Source organism: Stomoxys calcitrans, chromosome 5 (genome assembly GCF_963082655.1).
Source record: "Stomoxys calcitrans chromosome 5, idStoCalc2.1, whole genome shotgun sequence".
NCBI classification, from domain to species: Eukaryota; Metazoa; Arthropoda; class Insecta; order Diptera; family Muscidae; genus Stomoxys; species Stomoxys calcitrans.
This window is the reverse complement of record NC_081556.1, coordinates 104,150,280-104,166,954: the sequence shown is the minus strand read 5'-3', so window position 1 is coordinate 104,166,954 and position 16,675 is coordinate 104,150,280. Positions and strand designations below refer to the sequence as shown.

General features: G+C 40.6%; 1 protein-coding gene across 13 annotated transcripts in view; it reads left to right on the top strand.

Annotated features, from left to right (window-relative positions):
• LOC106080789 (myocyte-specific enhancer factor 2) overlaps positions 1-16,675 on the top strand; it is a 400,014-nt gene that overhangs the window by 160,371 nt on the left and 222,968 nt on the right. The gene's annotated exons all lie outside the window — the stretch shown is intronic.

Genomic DNA, 16,675 nt, shown 5'->3' with positions numbered 1-16,675 from the left:
CCCCTTATCATAATTTTCAAAAACGCCAGATCTTAGAGATGGGTGCACCGATTTAAGCGAAATTTCAAATGCCACCTTATGGTACCCCAAAAACACGAAATTGGTATAAAATTTTGGGGTCAAATTATCTGGGGGGACGCCCCATCCCAAAACCCACTCCAACGGACATGTTTACCGATTGGGACAATATGGGTATCAAATGAAATGTATTTGAGAGTAGAGTACGAACTTTGCATACAAATTTCATCCTATATGTCGGGGGGTCTCCTAAAAACACCAACCAACAGAAAATCAAAAGTTGGGCGATCGTGACAATATGGGACTCAAATGAAAGGTATTTGGGAATAGAGTACGAATTTGATATGTTTGTTGGGTGTAATTACGTAGACGGTCGCCCCAAGCCAAAAAAAAAAAATGAAGGCGCAGTAGAGCGGGCCGGGCTCAGCTAGTTTCTATAAAAATTACATTTTGATAAAATATTGCCAAATGACGAGCTTGCGAGACTAGAAACTACCTTACACACTCCAGGGACACTGGGATCTGTGGGTATGTTATTGGGCTTTTTAAAGCGATCTGGATGGTTCAAAGGTAGGAACTAGAAGGCATCTTCCTTCTTCTGTTCCTGTGGTATCGCAATGGACGAAAACGTCTAAGAGAGTCTAATGGCAGACTGCCACTTAAACCTAACCCAACCTTGCCAAATTTTTGTATAAAACTATAAATTTCAACTTAATTTTCTTTAAAACTAAAAACATTTGGCAATTTTTTTTTAATAAAATTTTTACTAATTTTTCTAAGAAAATAAAAATTTTACAACAAATTTCTTTAACAACAATATCTTGATAAAATTCAATTAAAAATAAACAATTCATTAAAAAAAAATTTCTGTAAGACAAAAAAAATTTAAAAATTTAAAAAATTTTTTATAAAACAAAACTTTGAAAAAAAAAAATTAAAAAAAAAACAAAAAAAAACATTAAAGAAATTTTTCTATTTCATACAATAAAAAATTAATTTTTGAAAAAATTTTCTCTACAAAAAAAAAATTGTGCAAATTAAAATTTTTAAAATTATTTTTTGGATTGTGTCATGCTCAGAGAAGGCGCTAATCGCCTTCTCACACTGCAAGGCTGTTCGTGACCTTACTGTCCTGGATGTTATTGGCCTTATGGTCATTTTACTGTCCGTGAAGATGTTCACACTCGACGTTCTCGCGTTAGCTCATTCTAAAATCTCTGACACCAAGTTTCGAGGTGTCTCCCACAACTTGATCTTTCCATCGGGCTTTTGGTCTTCCCGGTTTGCGTGTACCACCGTGTTTGCCTTCAAAAGACTTATTTGCTGGAGCTTCTTCATCCATTCTGACAACATGACCTACTCCTCTCTACTCAAAAATATGAAACGTATTGTGGATACCATGATAAAAAGTAGGACATCCAGCGAACTGCTCAAATACAAACAGCAAGCCTATGTCAAGGAAAGGTCGGTGGAGACTTCCCTGCACGGGCTAAGGATCCGAACCAGCTTTGCAGGAGGGCCGAAAGGGTCCTGCAGATGGCATACGACTGGGCTAGAACTAGGGTTCCCCATGTTAACCCAGAAAAGACCGAAATTTGCTTGTTCACGAAGAAGACAAAGGTGGGCCAATTTAACGCACCAACACTTAGAAATGATCTTGGAGAGGAAACTGAATTGAAAGTGCCATAGGAGAAGGCTCACAGTAGACGGGCCCAACGCAGCCGTCGTATTTTGATGCGTGTAACTATGCTATCGTCGTCATACAGCTCGTGGTTCATACGTCGGTAAAATTCTCCGTTAACGAAAACTGGTCCATACATTTTACGAAGAATCTTTCTCTCAAATACTCCAAGCACTGCTTCATCTGCTTTCACAAGCACTCATGCTTCAGACCCATATAACAGCACGTATTATAGTCAGGCGGTCTAAAACAGATCTCAGTCCTTTGGTTCTCAATATAGACCCTCAGGCCCACTCTGTCATCTAGTTTTGATCCATCCGTGTAACATGATCTTTCAGATGGTAATACTGGAGTTCCGTCAATCCAGGACTGTGCCGCTGGCCGCAATGCCTCGCACTCGACCTCAAGTGTAGTTTCAGGTATCCGCTCGGAAACTCTTCCCTTCCTTTCAGGTTTCCTCGATTATAACGCGATGGTATGAGCTGCTCCCACCCTCAAACCATTCTCCCATCGCCTTAAGTATTATAGCCGCAGTAACTGTCTCACAATTAATCTGTATGTCTATGGGTCAGATATCTAGAATAGTCTCCAGTGCCCTAGTGGGGCGTGGTCCTCGTCGCTGCGCCTATGCAAAGACAACATGTTCTTTGAACCTGTTGTATGGTTCTTATGTTGTGTGGTGGTGCGTCAAATTGGCCCACCTTCATCTTCCTCGTGCACAGGTATATTTCAGTCTTCTCTGGATTAAGATTGAGACCCCTGGGTCTATCCCAGTTATATGCCATATGCAAGACCTTTTCGGCCCTTCTATTTAGTTGGCTCGAATCCTTACCGCTAAGAAGTATTATAACATCGTCTGCATAGCAGACGGGTTCAAATCCCAAAATTTGAGAAGAAATTCTAAAAAAAAAGTTTTCGACTCAAAGGGTATAAAATTTTCAAGAATTCGAAGCTTGTTTCAGTAATTTTGTAAATTTCCAAAAATTTGTTGTTTCCCATCCACTGTGAAACACCTGTCATGTTGTCATGGCAAGTATAAATCATTAAAATATCAATTAGAAGCAGCGTCGCAGTGGTGCATGTGACGGTCCCAACGCCCACATCTAAGTGTGGCCAGTCATAGCATTTGCAGGTCAGTCGTCAGCCAAGCTGTCGTTGTCACTTCTTCCTGCGATAGTAATGTGACTCTATGTTAGAGATATTACAAATCTCACAATAAATAATTGAGAATCTTGTTTACGTTTATCCTTTTTTTTTTTTGCCCAGAGAAAAAAGGACTGCTTGGTACTCTGCAAACGGGGTTTGTGTGTGTGTGTGTGTGTGTGTGTGTGTGGAAAAGCCTCGATGACGTCGTAAATGGTTATTTAATAACATCTCAGTGGAGCAAGGATGATTTGTAAAGATGTAGCATAGAATAACAAATAAGTTGTTATTAATCCAATTAGGACTCGTCTTTTTTGTTCTCTATCAATGGTTTCTATGCAGGCCCAGGTAGAGCAAAAACGGCAAAAATATTAAAGCATAATAAAAGAAAATTAAATCCATTATTATCTTATTAACTGCCTTAAAGAATTTGTATACCATTACCATCAGAGCCATAAATTAACAAAGGAGTAAAGAGAAAAGTTCTTAAAATTTTTATCGCTACAGAAAATTTCATGGAAATTTTGTCTTTAGAGAAAATTTCATGGAAATTTTGTCTTTAGAGAAAATTTCATGAAAATTTTGTCTTTAGAGAAAATTTCATGGAAATTTTGTCTTTAGAGAAAATTTCATGGAAATTTTGTCTTTAGAGAAAATTTCATGGAAATTTTGTCTTTAGAGAAAATTTCATGGAAATTTTGTCTTTAGAGAAAATTTCATGGAAATTTTGTCTTTAGAGAAAATTTCATGGAAATTTTGTCTTTAGTGAAAATGTCATAGAAATTTTGTCTTTAGAGAAAATTTTGACTTTAGAGAAAATTTCTTGGAAATTTTGTCTTTAGAGAAAATTTAATGGAAATTTTGTCTTTAGAGAAAATTTCATGGAAATTTTGTCTTTAGAGAAAATTTCATGGAAATTTTGTCTTTAGAGAAAATTTCATGGAAATTTTGTCTTTAGAGAAAATTTCGTGGAAATTTTGTCTTGAGAGGAAATTTCATGGAAATTTTGTCTTTAGAGAAAATTTCATGGAAATTTTGTCTTAAGAGAAAATTTCATAGAAATTTTGTCTTTAGAGAAAATTTCATGGAAATTTTGCATTTAGAGAAAATTTCATGGAAATTTTGAATTTAGAGAAAATTTCAGGGAAATTTTGTCTATGGAGAAAATTTCAGGGAAATTTTGTCTTTAGAGAAAATTTCATGGAAATTTTGTCTTTAGAGAAAACTTCATGGAAATTTTGTCTTTAGAGAAAATTTCATGGAAATTTTGTCTTTAGAGAAAATTTCATGGAAATTTTGTCTTTAGAGAAAATTTCATGGAAATTTTGTCTTAAGAGAAATTGTCAGTGAAATTTCGTCTTTAGAGAAAATTTCATGGAAATTTTGTCTTTAGAGAAATTTTCTTGTAAATTTTATGGTTTTCCAGGTCAATGTTATGGAATATGTTTCAAAAGGACCCCGGCGTGTAATTCTATACTCCCAAACACCTTCGCCTATCGAAATTTCATCCCTGAACTGTATCTAGAAGCGCCTCCATATGATCCATCTCACTCGTCATTATTGTTTCTTTTTTGGCAGCCATCATAACCACTCTCGGTCAGCATAGCAATCCGAAATAATGAATAAAAAAAATTGTTTATCTTCTCTTTTGATTATGGGAGGTGTAGTGGGGTTAGAGGGGTCAAATAGTGGTATGTTTATGGCTTTCATAAATTTCCATTCACACACTGGTATGTCGTTGGTAAGAGGAGGAAAAAATGCAAAAAAATTATATCAAATTGTTTGGTCCAACTTTAAGATCAGGGGGAATGAAATGAAAAGTGAAAAAAAAACAAATTCGAAAACAAAAACATGATCATAATCATGCATAAGCTAAAAAAATCTAAATCCCATGCCCTACATCTTAAGTGGTATTCCATTAATTTTTTTTTTATTTATTTTCAATCAAGAATGTTCAAGAGTTAAACTGAAGTTGTGGACTTTTGTCGGCTAGTTTTCGTTAATGAGCCACTGTGCTATCTATCAGAGGTATATCGGCTAGCCCTCTACACTCCTTTTTGCCCATTCTCTTGTTGATATAGGGTATCCAAATTTCGACCTGAGCCTTTACCCACTCTTTGTTAAATGATATTTCCTTCAATTCTTTGGCCTCCCCTTTTCAGTGGTCCCCCTATTTGAGGCATTAAGACCAGACGTCAGACATTTTTGTTTATTTGAATGGTTGTCGAGTTGGCTGGTTGGCTTGGCTCCTTGTTATTGCCGTTTTTCTAGGGAAGCTTCGGTGTATGTTTGCTTCTTTAGCCCCCTAAGAGATTTACCGACACATCGAAATCATTGAAAAAAAAAAAAAAATAAACAACAACAAAGTCTCTGGCAGCAACTGCCTATACACACACACGCACACACACACACCACGACAAAAGTCCAATGAGAATTTATGCTACAGTTGTGTTGTTTTCGTCTTTTTGTGCGTCATACCTGCACATGAATTGTCTTCGTTGCCATTGTGGGGCTTATTTGAAAGTGATTGAAAACAATTTCGAAACCCGTGCATACGTTTGGTATTGGCATTTCAAAAATTTGATATCCCCAGCAAGGATCTTTGTCAGCGGAAATTGTGAAAAGTTGCAGCAAATGTGATAGTGGTTAGGCACATGTCTCCTTTGATGGGATGTTAACTTGGATACAATTTTCTAAGAGATTCTATTTTTCTTAACTAGAGTTATGTTGCAGAGAAATTTGGATTTCATATTCGAAACAATAGATGGGGCGAAAAACTGCTTTGGCCTTGATTATCATTGACAAAAGTATTATGAGTATGAATTTACCGTCTGAAAAGTGAAAATGCTAATTTTTATACCCTCCACCATGGGATGGGGGTATACTAACTTCGCTATTCCATTTGTAAGACCCCTTAATGTATATATACAGTGACACAGATAAGTCTACATACCTTTTTGTAAATGGCAGCTTCGTAAACACAGAGTCACGTAATAAAGACGAGATATAACCTCATAAATTTTTGCTAATGGAGAAAAATTTTGGTAATATTTGGGGGAAAAACTTTTTCGTATATAAATTTTGTTTTATTAAACGCATATTTTGAGGGGGATATGTAGACTGTGCCACTGTATTTTCGATCAACTTGACATTTTAAGTCGATCTAGTCATGTCCGTCCGTCTGTCTGTCGGTCTGTGAAAACCACGCTAACTTTCTAAGAAGTTAAGCCAGGCGCTTGAAATTTTGCACAAATAATTCCTTTTAGTGTAGGTCGGTTGGGATGGTAAATGGGTCATATAGGTCCATATTTAGATATAGCTCCCATACAAACCAATCTCCAGATTTTATTTCTTGAGCCTCTTAAGGGAGCAATTCTTACCCGATTGCAGAAATTGTGCACAATAACTTCCCCGATGACCCCCAGCTAAGGTTCAAAGTATGGTTCAAATCTGCCCAAAACCTGATATAGCTGCCATATAAACCGGCCTCCTTATTTGACGTCTTAAGCCTCTAGAGGGCCCAATTTTTATCCGATTTAGCGAATCTTGTACCATGGGGTCTTCTATGACATTTAGTAAATGTACCAAGTCTCTTTGGAATCGGTCTAAAACCTGATATATTGGGTTGCCCAAAAAGTAATTGCGGATTTTTTAAAAGAAAGTAAATGCATTTTTAATAAAATTTAGAATGAACTTTAATAAAATATACTTTTTTTACACTTTTTTTCTAAAGCAAGCTAAAAGTAGCAGCTGATAAATGACAGAAGAAAGAATGTAATTACAGAGTCACAAGCTGTGAAAAAATTTGCCAACGCCGACTATATGAAAAATCCGCAATTACTTTTTGGGCAACCTAGCTCCCATTAAACGGATCTCCCGATTTTATTTCTTGAGCCTCTAGAGGTCGCAATTCTTATCCGATTTAGCTGAAATTTTCCACATTGACTTCTTCTATGGCCTCTAATGTACGTGCCGAGTATCGGTCCATAACCTGGTATAGCTCCCATGCAAACCGATCTCCTGTAACACTGTGAAACAGCGAAACGGTCAATAGGATGGCAAAAATCCTATGGGGAGTTTCGGATCGCGAGAAGACGAGGCTTCGTGCGTCTACAAAGCCTTTAACTCGGACTATGCCGATCCGAAAGAGTTTTGGGTAAGCAAGTTTATTCAAGGCAGTCCTCTGACCTTTATCGCCAAATCGTCTGCCCTTTTATTCCTCTCAACTCCGTTATGGCCCGACGATGCGGATTGTGCCATCCTCCAATCTCCTTCTTACATTCTAAAATTGTTTGAAATCTTACCGTCCTGGTTTTTATTGCCTTTATGGCCAGTCTACTGTCCGTAAAGATGTTCACACTCGACATCCTAGCGTTAACACCACACCACCTCACGCATTCCGTGATCGCCTGGATCTCTGCCTGCAGAATCGTATTAAGCTCAGGCAGTCAAAAACAGATCTCAGTCCCTGGGTTCTCAATGTGGGAACCCCAAGATTACTATGTCCTCTAGCTTTGATCCTTCGGTGTAGCCCCAAGACCATTGTTTCCTCTATCTGCGTAGCATGATCTTACAGATGGCAATACCAGTGTTCCGTCAATGCTGGAAGGTATAGAACTGGCATTTCAAGCACTTCTACGGAAGCTGGAAAGCATAACGCTACTAAAATGCTGAAGAAGAAAAATAGCTCTCCGCTTTCAAATACTCTGGGTAGACCGAGTCAGCTCCCGCGTAATGGAGATACCAGACAGTGTCCTTTGGAGGGAGATAAAGTCGGAACAGCAACGAAGTAAGCGCGCACTGCCCTTGAGTCTTCATGGAGGAATGTGACTTTCAAAAGGATGCCACAGGCATCACAGATAGGAAAGGTGGTCGCTGAGAAAGGTTATGAGCCGCCCTCTTACGCCGAAATGGCAAGGAAGCACAACAGAGATGGCATATGCAGTCTGTGACTTCCAAAGGATGCTACAGCCATCACAAATCGGGAAGATGGTCGCTGAAAAAGGTAAGGAGTTGACCTCTTACGCCGAAATGGCAGGGAAGCATAACAGAGATGACATATGCAGTCATTGATATCGGCTGTGCATCCGGTAGAATTCCACCAGATCGTCGGTGGAAGCATTTGGTAAACGAACGAGTTATCTAACATGTATTGAACTCGGAAGGGGTCCACCCACGGAATTATGAGCTGTGAGTATAAAGGGAACATCATAACGCTGCGCTTTGTGTCAGCGTAATGTATTGATGCCGTCAAAAAGCTCGTTGGAAGTATCCACACTCCCTGGGGCGCAAAGCTCGACCTTGTGAGAAAGATGGACTCCCACAGTTCATAAAGGCGACGGTCTTCATCAAGGATGTGGGCGGCGAAATCGGGCCACGGATCGCATTATGGAAGTCTCAAACAAGCAAAACCAAGAGTTAGCCGTGGAGGGAAGGGGAGGTATTCCACAGGTAGAAGAAGGAGAAAGGAACTCTCCTTGTGATGGGTATTGATCAAGTCCCCGTGACAAGTTTAGCTAAGACTAAATGCATGTCGTACTACGAGGTCCTGGCCGTCTTTTTTATGATTGGGAAGACAAGGATAGGCAAATATCCTCATATTGAGCCATCAAGCTGTGCAGTGGCAAGACACTCAATACCACCTAACGGAAAGGGGGACCCGATGACGAAATTATCACCGACTCTCTCAATATTGGGAAGACTAGGATAGGCAAAGATCCTAATACTAAAACAACAGACAGTGCAGGGACGAGAGACTCAAAGCAGCCTAACGAACAGTGACCCGACGACGGAGCCATTAAAGACTTTGTCGAGGTTAGGAAGACTAGGATGAATAAAGATCCTAAACATAAGACAGTGCAGTGACAGAGAATTCAATGCCGCCTAACGCGCAGGGAGCCGACGATGAGACCATAACCTACACCCAAGAAGCCCATTTACTCAAGATTTGGAAGACTAGCCTATACTAAATACAAAGATCCTAAATATGGAACATCAGACAGTGCTGAGATGGTAGACTCAATACAGCCTAACGAATTTTACTGTCCGTAAAGATGTTCTTACTCGACGGTCTCGTGTGAACACCGCACCACCTCGCACGTTCCGTCATAGCCCGCACCTCCGCCTGCAGGGCGGTAATATGGTCAGGCAGTCGAAAACAGATCTCAGTCCCTCGGTTCTCAATGTGGACCCTCAAGACCACTATGTCCTCTAGTTTTGATCCATCCGTGAAGCCCCAAGACCATTCTTTCCTCCATCTGTGTAGCATGATCTTCCAGTGTTGCCAATACCCGAGTTCTTTCAATCTAAGACTGTGCCGCTGGCAGCAGTGCCTCGCACTCGACCTCGAGTATCATGTCAGCTATACGTACGGAAACCTTCATTCTTCCACATTCCTTTCAAGTTTAGTATCGTCGCCGAATCTCTGTCTGCAAGATCATTTTATGGTCAGGCAAACGAAAACACATCTCAGTCCCTGGGTTCTCAATGTAGACCCCCATGCCCACACTGTCCTCTAACTTTGATCCATATGTGTAGCGTCAAGACCATACTTTCTTCTAACTTTGATCCATCTGTGTAGCATGATCTTCCCGATGGCAATACCAGAGTTCCGTCAATGCAATAGTGTGCCGTTGGCAGCAGTGCCTCGCATTTGACCTCGAGTGTCGTCTCAGGTATCCGATCGTAAATCTCCATTCTTCCATTCCTTTTCGGTTTCCTATTGGCGCCGGATCTCTGCCTGGAAGATCGTTTTATGGTTAGGCAATCGAAAACAGATCTCAGTCCCTGGGTTCTCAATGTAGACCCCCAAGACCACTACTCTAGCTTTGATCAATCTGATCTCTAGCTTTGAATCCTCTGCGTTTGATTCCAGTGTTCCGTCAATCCAAGACTGTGCCGCTGGCAGCAGTAGCTCGCATTCGACCTTGAGTATCGTGCCAGCTATCCGGTCGGAAACCTCCATTCTTTCGTTCCTTCCAGATTTCCTATTGTCGCCAGATATCTGTCTGCAAGATCGTATTATGGCCAGGCAGTCGAAAACAGTTCTCGGTACCTGGGTTCTCACAGTAGACTCCAGACCCACTCTGGCTTCTAGCTTTCATCCATTTGTGTAGCCCCAAGACCATTCTGTCCTCTAGCTTTGATCCATCTGTCTAGCCTGATCTTCCAAACGGCAATACCACAGTTCCTTCAATCCAAGACTGCGCCGCTGGCAGCAGTGCCTCGCATTTGACCTTGAGTATCGTGTCAGCTATCCGCTCGGAAACCTCTTCCATTCCTTTCTGGTTTCCTATGGTCGGCTCGAGTATGCAGCAATGTGGTGTTGTGGTCTGGTGGACGGCGTTTCAAAAGTCCACCTATTGCTCAATACTTAACCGGATCCAAAGGATGGCTTATTTCTGCATCACAGCCGCGCTACCATCTGATGCACTGAATTTAATGCTACATCGGATGCCTCTGGACATTGTGGCTACCCAAATTGCAGCGACCACTGCCGTGAGGTTAAGGTTGCTTTCTCATTGGCCATGTGGCGGCTACAGACACTTTGTTATCCTTGATACAATATCCGATGTTCCAAGCAGTGTGGATTACACCCTACTTGAGCCACTTTTTGATAAAAAGTGCTGTACCACTATTCCTGATAGGACCGATTGGAACTACGGTATCCCTGGTAACCGAAGTTACATAGACTTCTATACGGATGGTTCCAAACTAAACGACCAGGTGGGCTTTGGGGTGTACTCTATATATCTAGAACTGGTGATATCGAAAAGTTTACCCGACCACTGCAGTGTGTATAAAACGGGGATCCTTGCAATTAAGGAAGTGATAGAATGGCTAAGATGTCATTACGACGATTGGCATTAAATTAAATCCTTGGAGAATGTATTTCTGAACACAAAAACCGTCCTCAACTGTCGCAGATCTCTCAACGAGATGGCTGAACAGTTCAAAATTCACCTGTTCTGGATACCGGGTCACAGAGATATCCCAGGGAATTGTAAAGCGGACAAGCTCGCGAGACTTGGAACTACCCTACACATTCCAGGGAAACTAGAATCTGTGGGTACGTCTCTAGCGACATGTAAGGAAAGTTTTCACGTCCTGGCCCGAAGGACAACGAATGATAGATGGCCACAAAGAGGGGGCTGTGAGCATTCCAAAACTATGTGGCCTGGTCCAGACGTCTCAGTCATTGTGTCCGTTATGACAGGTCACTGTCTAATCGGAAAACATGCTGACAGACTGAAGGTTGCCAGCAATGATTTGCAGAAGCTGTCAGTTCACCGAAGAAGAAGAGACTATGGAACACTTTGCTATTCATTTCGTTGAGAACATGCGGCGGATGGGAAAATTCTGTAGTTAAAGGGCCTTTTAAAGCGATATGGATAGTTCAACGGCAGGAACAACAAGTAAAAGCGTGCTGAGTTCGGCCGGCCGAATCTTATATATCCTCCACCATTGACAAACAAAGGACAAAAGAAAAGAATTGCTAAGCTAATTGAATTGAGTGTTGGGGACCATAGTAGAAGTCTATGTGTAAAATTTCAGCGAAATCGAATAAGAATCGGGTCTTTTAGGGACTCAAAAAGTAATATAGGGAGATCGGTGTACAGGGGAGCAGTATCAGATTGAAGACCGATTCAGACCATATTAGACACGTATATTGCAGGTCATGGGAGAAGCCGTTGTAAAAAATTTCAGCCAAATCAGACAATAATTACGCCCTCTTGAGGCTCAAGAAGTCAAGATCCCAGATCGGTTTCTATGACAGCTATATCAGGTTATGAACCGATTTACACTGTACTTGACACTGTTGATGGACATCGTAACGAAACACCGCATGCAAAATTTCAGGCAAATCGGAAAGGAATTGCGCCCTCTAGAGGTTTTAGAAGTCAAGACCCCAGATAGGTTTATATGACAGCTATGTGAGGTTATGGACCGATTTGAACCACAATCGGCACAGATATTTGAAACTAATTGAAATTGAAAGTAATTGCGGATTTTTTAAAAGAAAGTAAATGCATTTTTAATAAAACTTAGAATGAACTTTAATCAGATATACTTTTTTTACACTTTTTTTCTAAAGCAAGCTAAAAGTAACAGCTGATAACTGACAGAAGAAAGAATGCAATTACAGATTTACAAGCTGTGAAAAAATTTGTCAACGCCGACTATATGAAAAATCCGCAATTACTTTTTGGGCAACCATATAACAAAACATCTTATGCAAAATTTCAGCCAAATCGGATAAGAATTGCGTCGTCTAGTGGCTCAAGAATTCAAGATCCCAGAGCGGTTTATATGGCAGCTATATCAAAACATGGATTGATATGGCCCATTTACAATCCCAACCGACCTACACTTGTAAGAAGTATTTGTGCCAAATATCAAGCGGATAGCTTTACTCCTTCGAAAGTTAGCGTGCTTTCGACAGACAGACGGACGGACATGGCTAAATCGACTTAAAATATCATGTTTCTATCTTCTGTTTCTGTTGTATCACAATGGACGAAAACGTCTAAGTGAGTCTGATGGCAGAATGCCACTTAAACCTAACCTAACCTATGCAACGATATTAGGATCTGCTTCTATCCTTTATCCATTCTCCCATCGCCATAAGTCCCATAGCCGCCACTGTGTCACTGCCTCACACTTAATCTGTATGTCTATGGGTCTGATATTGAGATTAGTCTTCGTTTCCCTAGTGGGCGTGGTCCCCATCGCTCCGTTTATGCCAAGACATCATATTCTCTGAACTGGTTGTATGGTGCTAACGTTGCACTTTTTCTCCATAGCAGTTCAACAAACTACTGAAGCGTAAGTAAATATTGGTCTAATCACGCTCCTGCAGAGCCAGTGGACTATCCTCGGATTCAGGCCCCATTTCGAGCCTACGATCCGTCTACATAGTGCCCAACATCTGTGAGCCTTCTCAGTACGCTCCTGAATGTGACACTTCTAATTAAGTTTCCTTTCCAAGATCACTCCTAAGTAGTTGACCTTGTCAGATATCGAAATCGTTTTATTGAGACAATGTGGAGTTTGTTGTTGTCGCACACTTTAAAACAATGTCAATTTAACCAAAGAACCTACGAACATGATTTTAAAACAAGTAAAAATGTGGTAGTTTCTGCCGCGCCGATCGTTGGAACCCACGATAGTAGATTTCACTAAATTTTACTAAGTCTCAGTTAATGCTTGCAACACCAAACATGTTGAGATCTTCTACACGAATTGAGCTGACAACAGTTGGCCTCGAAAATAGGCACCAGTTGCAACAGCTCTCAAATGGGGCTTGTTTATGTCAAGATATGTCGTTATCTGGACGTTGTTGTGCTAACTACAGAAGTGGTCGCAGAGACACTGATGATGCATGACAGCCAATAATAATTATGGCTGAAATGAAGATTTTTATCAATGAATTAACTTCAAAGCTGTACAAATTTTAAAATGTTTCTTGTCCGATTTCAAGACCCTTTCCCTCACTTACTCTCCATTGAAGTATTATGAACTTGATTGCCAGCAACAGATGTGAAAACAACATCTTCCAAGAAATTCTAATTAATGCCTTATAAAAGCTTACTTCCTTTAAGGTGGCGATTTCCTTTATAATCATTGCTCTCCTTTACATTTTTGTCATAGAAACATATTGTTGCATATATGTATCTACCTCTTTATCGAACGAAGAAAAAAAAACACACGTGGCACTTTGTATAAGTATAGGTGGCATATGCACACCCATCATTGTGTGAATACTGCGTGTGGAGACTTTGTATGTCTGCTCGTGACAGGTTAATAAAAATGCTTTTGAAGATTATATTCGCTGTTGATTTTTTCCCTCCACTTTTCAGTTTTAACTCTTTTTCTTTCTTTCTTTTTGTGCGTCATGGTTGCTCCCACCACGAAAGAAAGAGTGGAAATCTTCCATGGGTTTGTTTTTCTTGAGATTTGCTACTGCAATACAGGAGTATTGCCTTTCCCTGATTTCCATTGAATGTGTGTAAGCACAAACCCCAGCTGAATGCATGAACGTACGAGTATGTGGGGTGAGTAAGTGGATGCAATTGCATTTATGTTTGAATGTGTGTGTGTGCGAGAGTGTGCGAGAATGTGCTTATAAGAGTGGGTTGTTATTGAGACTATGGCTTTATTAAGTCACGACTTAAAATTCAACGAAGAGCTGTGCTCCTTCAGGTATTGCATCTTTTCAGTACTAAAATTATTGACTTTTGGCCTATGACTCTGAGTTTGCACCATTATCAATAAGCTTCTATTTCATTGTGGTGTACAGTAACCTAACTAAACATTGATCTGAGATCCTACGGAGTCCACCGCAGAGCGCAAAGGTTAGCATGCTCGCTTATGACGCTGAAAACCTGGGTTCGAATCCTGTCAAGAACATCAGAAAAAAGGATTCAGAATTTCGCCACTGTTGCGTTTGCCTCGTCTTCTGAGTCCGTCAGGAGTTCATCCCCACATGATTCGTTCGATGATGAGTTCCTTACGCATCCAGAGGCAGTTGAGAAAGCAGTAGAACCACTCTTCCTCAGGACACTGGACACTTGCAGTGTGGACGATTCCTCCTTAGATGCTTCACTAGCTGCTGCTGTCGAAGTACTTTTTGAGTTCCGTCCTTCCTCGATGGCGCGCACCTAAAGCCCAATCCAACCGGATGACCCACCCACACAGGGCTTGTTGGGTCCCATTACGATGCCATCCCCTCCTGTCTCGATTGTGGCAGGGGGATTTTCAGTCGCCTGCAATCCGCCTGACTTTTTCGATGTGGTCGATAGTTCCTCAGGCAAGTGTTCAGCAATAATTGCTGAGTCGCCTCCTAATTACCCAACCTCACCGCTTTAGCTTCGACTTGTTGAAACCGTTAGATATACATATCACCTTCAATCTTGTTGAGGTCTGCGAGAAGGCCGGAGTTTAGTACAAATATTGGGTTGCCCAAAAAGTAATTGCGGATTTTTTAAAGGAAAGTAAATGCATTTTTAATAAAACTTAGAATGAACTTTAATCAAATATACTTTTTTTACACTTTTTTCTAAAGCAAGCTAAAAGTTACAGCTGATAACTGACAGAAGAAAGAATGCAATTACAGAGTCACAAGCTGTGAAAAAATTTGTCAAATCTGCAATTACTTTTGGGGCAACCCAATAGTACACGTCGTCTTCAAATGGAAATTTGCCCATGAATATCCCATTAAGCAACAGGGGCGATTCAAGTTTAAGCTCAATGCTAAGGGGCCTCATTTTTATAGGCGAGTTCAAACGGCGTGTCAGTGTGAAACCTCTGTGTGGGGAAGTTTCTTTTTTACATCACTGCCATACCATTTTTATACCCTCCACCATAGGATGGGAGTATACTAATTTCGTCATTCTGTTTGTAACACCTCGGTCTGAGACCCCATAAAGCATATATATTTTCTTGATCGTCATGTCATTTTAAGTCGATCTAGCCATGTCCATCCGTCCGTCGGTCTGTCGAAAGCACGCTAACTTTTAAAGGAGTAAGCAAATTTTGCACAAATACTTCTTATTAGTGTAGGTCGGTTGGGATTGTAAATGGGTCAAATCGGTCCATGTTTTGATATAGCTGCCATATAAACCGATCTTGGGCCTTGACTTCTTGAGCCTCTAGAGGGCGCAATTCTCATCCGATTTGACTGAAATTTTGCACGTAGTGTTTTGGTATCCATGCAACGGCTGTGTTAAGTATCTTTCAAATCGGTTCATACCCTTATATAGCTGCAATATACACCGTTCTTGGGTCTTGACTTTTTGAGCTTTTAGAAGGCGCAATTCTTATCCGATTTGTCTGTAATTTTGCACTTGGTGTTTTGGTATCACTTCCATTTGTGCCAAGTATGATCCAAATCGGTCCATTATCTGGTATGACTGCCATATAACCCGATCTTGGATCTAGACTTCTTGAGCCGCTGGAGGGCGCAATTCTCATCCAATTTAGCTGAAATTTTGCATAAGGTGTTTTGTTATGACTCTCATATAAACCGTTCTGGGATCTTGACTTCTTGAGCCTCTAGAGGGCGCAATTCTCGCCCGATTTGGCTGAAATTTTGCACGTAATGTTTTGGTATCACTTCCAACAACTACGTTAAGTGTGATTGAAATCAGTTCATTATCTGGTATAGCTGCCATATAAACCGATCTTGGATCTTGACTTCTTGAGCCGCTAGAGGGCGCAATTCTCAACCGATTTAGCTGAAATTTTGCTTGAGGTGTTTTGTTATGACTTTCAACAACTGTGCTTAGTATGGCGCAAATCGGTACATAACCTTATATAGCTGTCATATAAACCGATCTGGAATCTTGACTTCTTGAGCCTCTAGAGGGCGCAATTCTCATCCAATTTGGCAGAAATTTTGTATAACGGCTTTTTCCAACATAGGTGTCTAATATGGTCTGAATCGATCAATAGCTTGATACAGCTTCCATATAAACATATCTCCCGATTTTGCTTCTTGAGCCCCTACAAGGCGCAATTCTTATCTGAATGAACTGAAATATTACACAATGACTTCTGCAATGGTCAGCATTCATTTATGGTCCGAGTTGGACTATAACTTGATACAGCTCCAATAGTATAGCAGTTCTTATTCAATATTCTTTGTTTGCCTAAAAAGTGATACCGCGCATAGAACTCGACAAATGCGATCCATGGTGGAGGGTATATAAGATTCGGCCCGACCGAACTTAGCACTCGCTTACTTGTTTCAAATGGCATAGTACTTCACCAATTCCCTGGGTCTCAATGTTCACCCAGAGAAGACTGAAATATGCCTGTTCACTAGGAAGACGA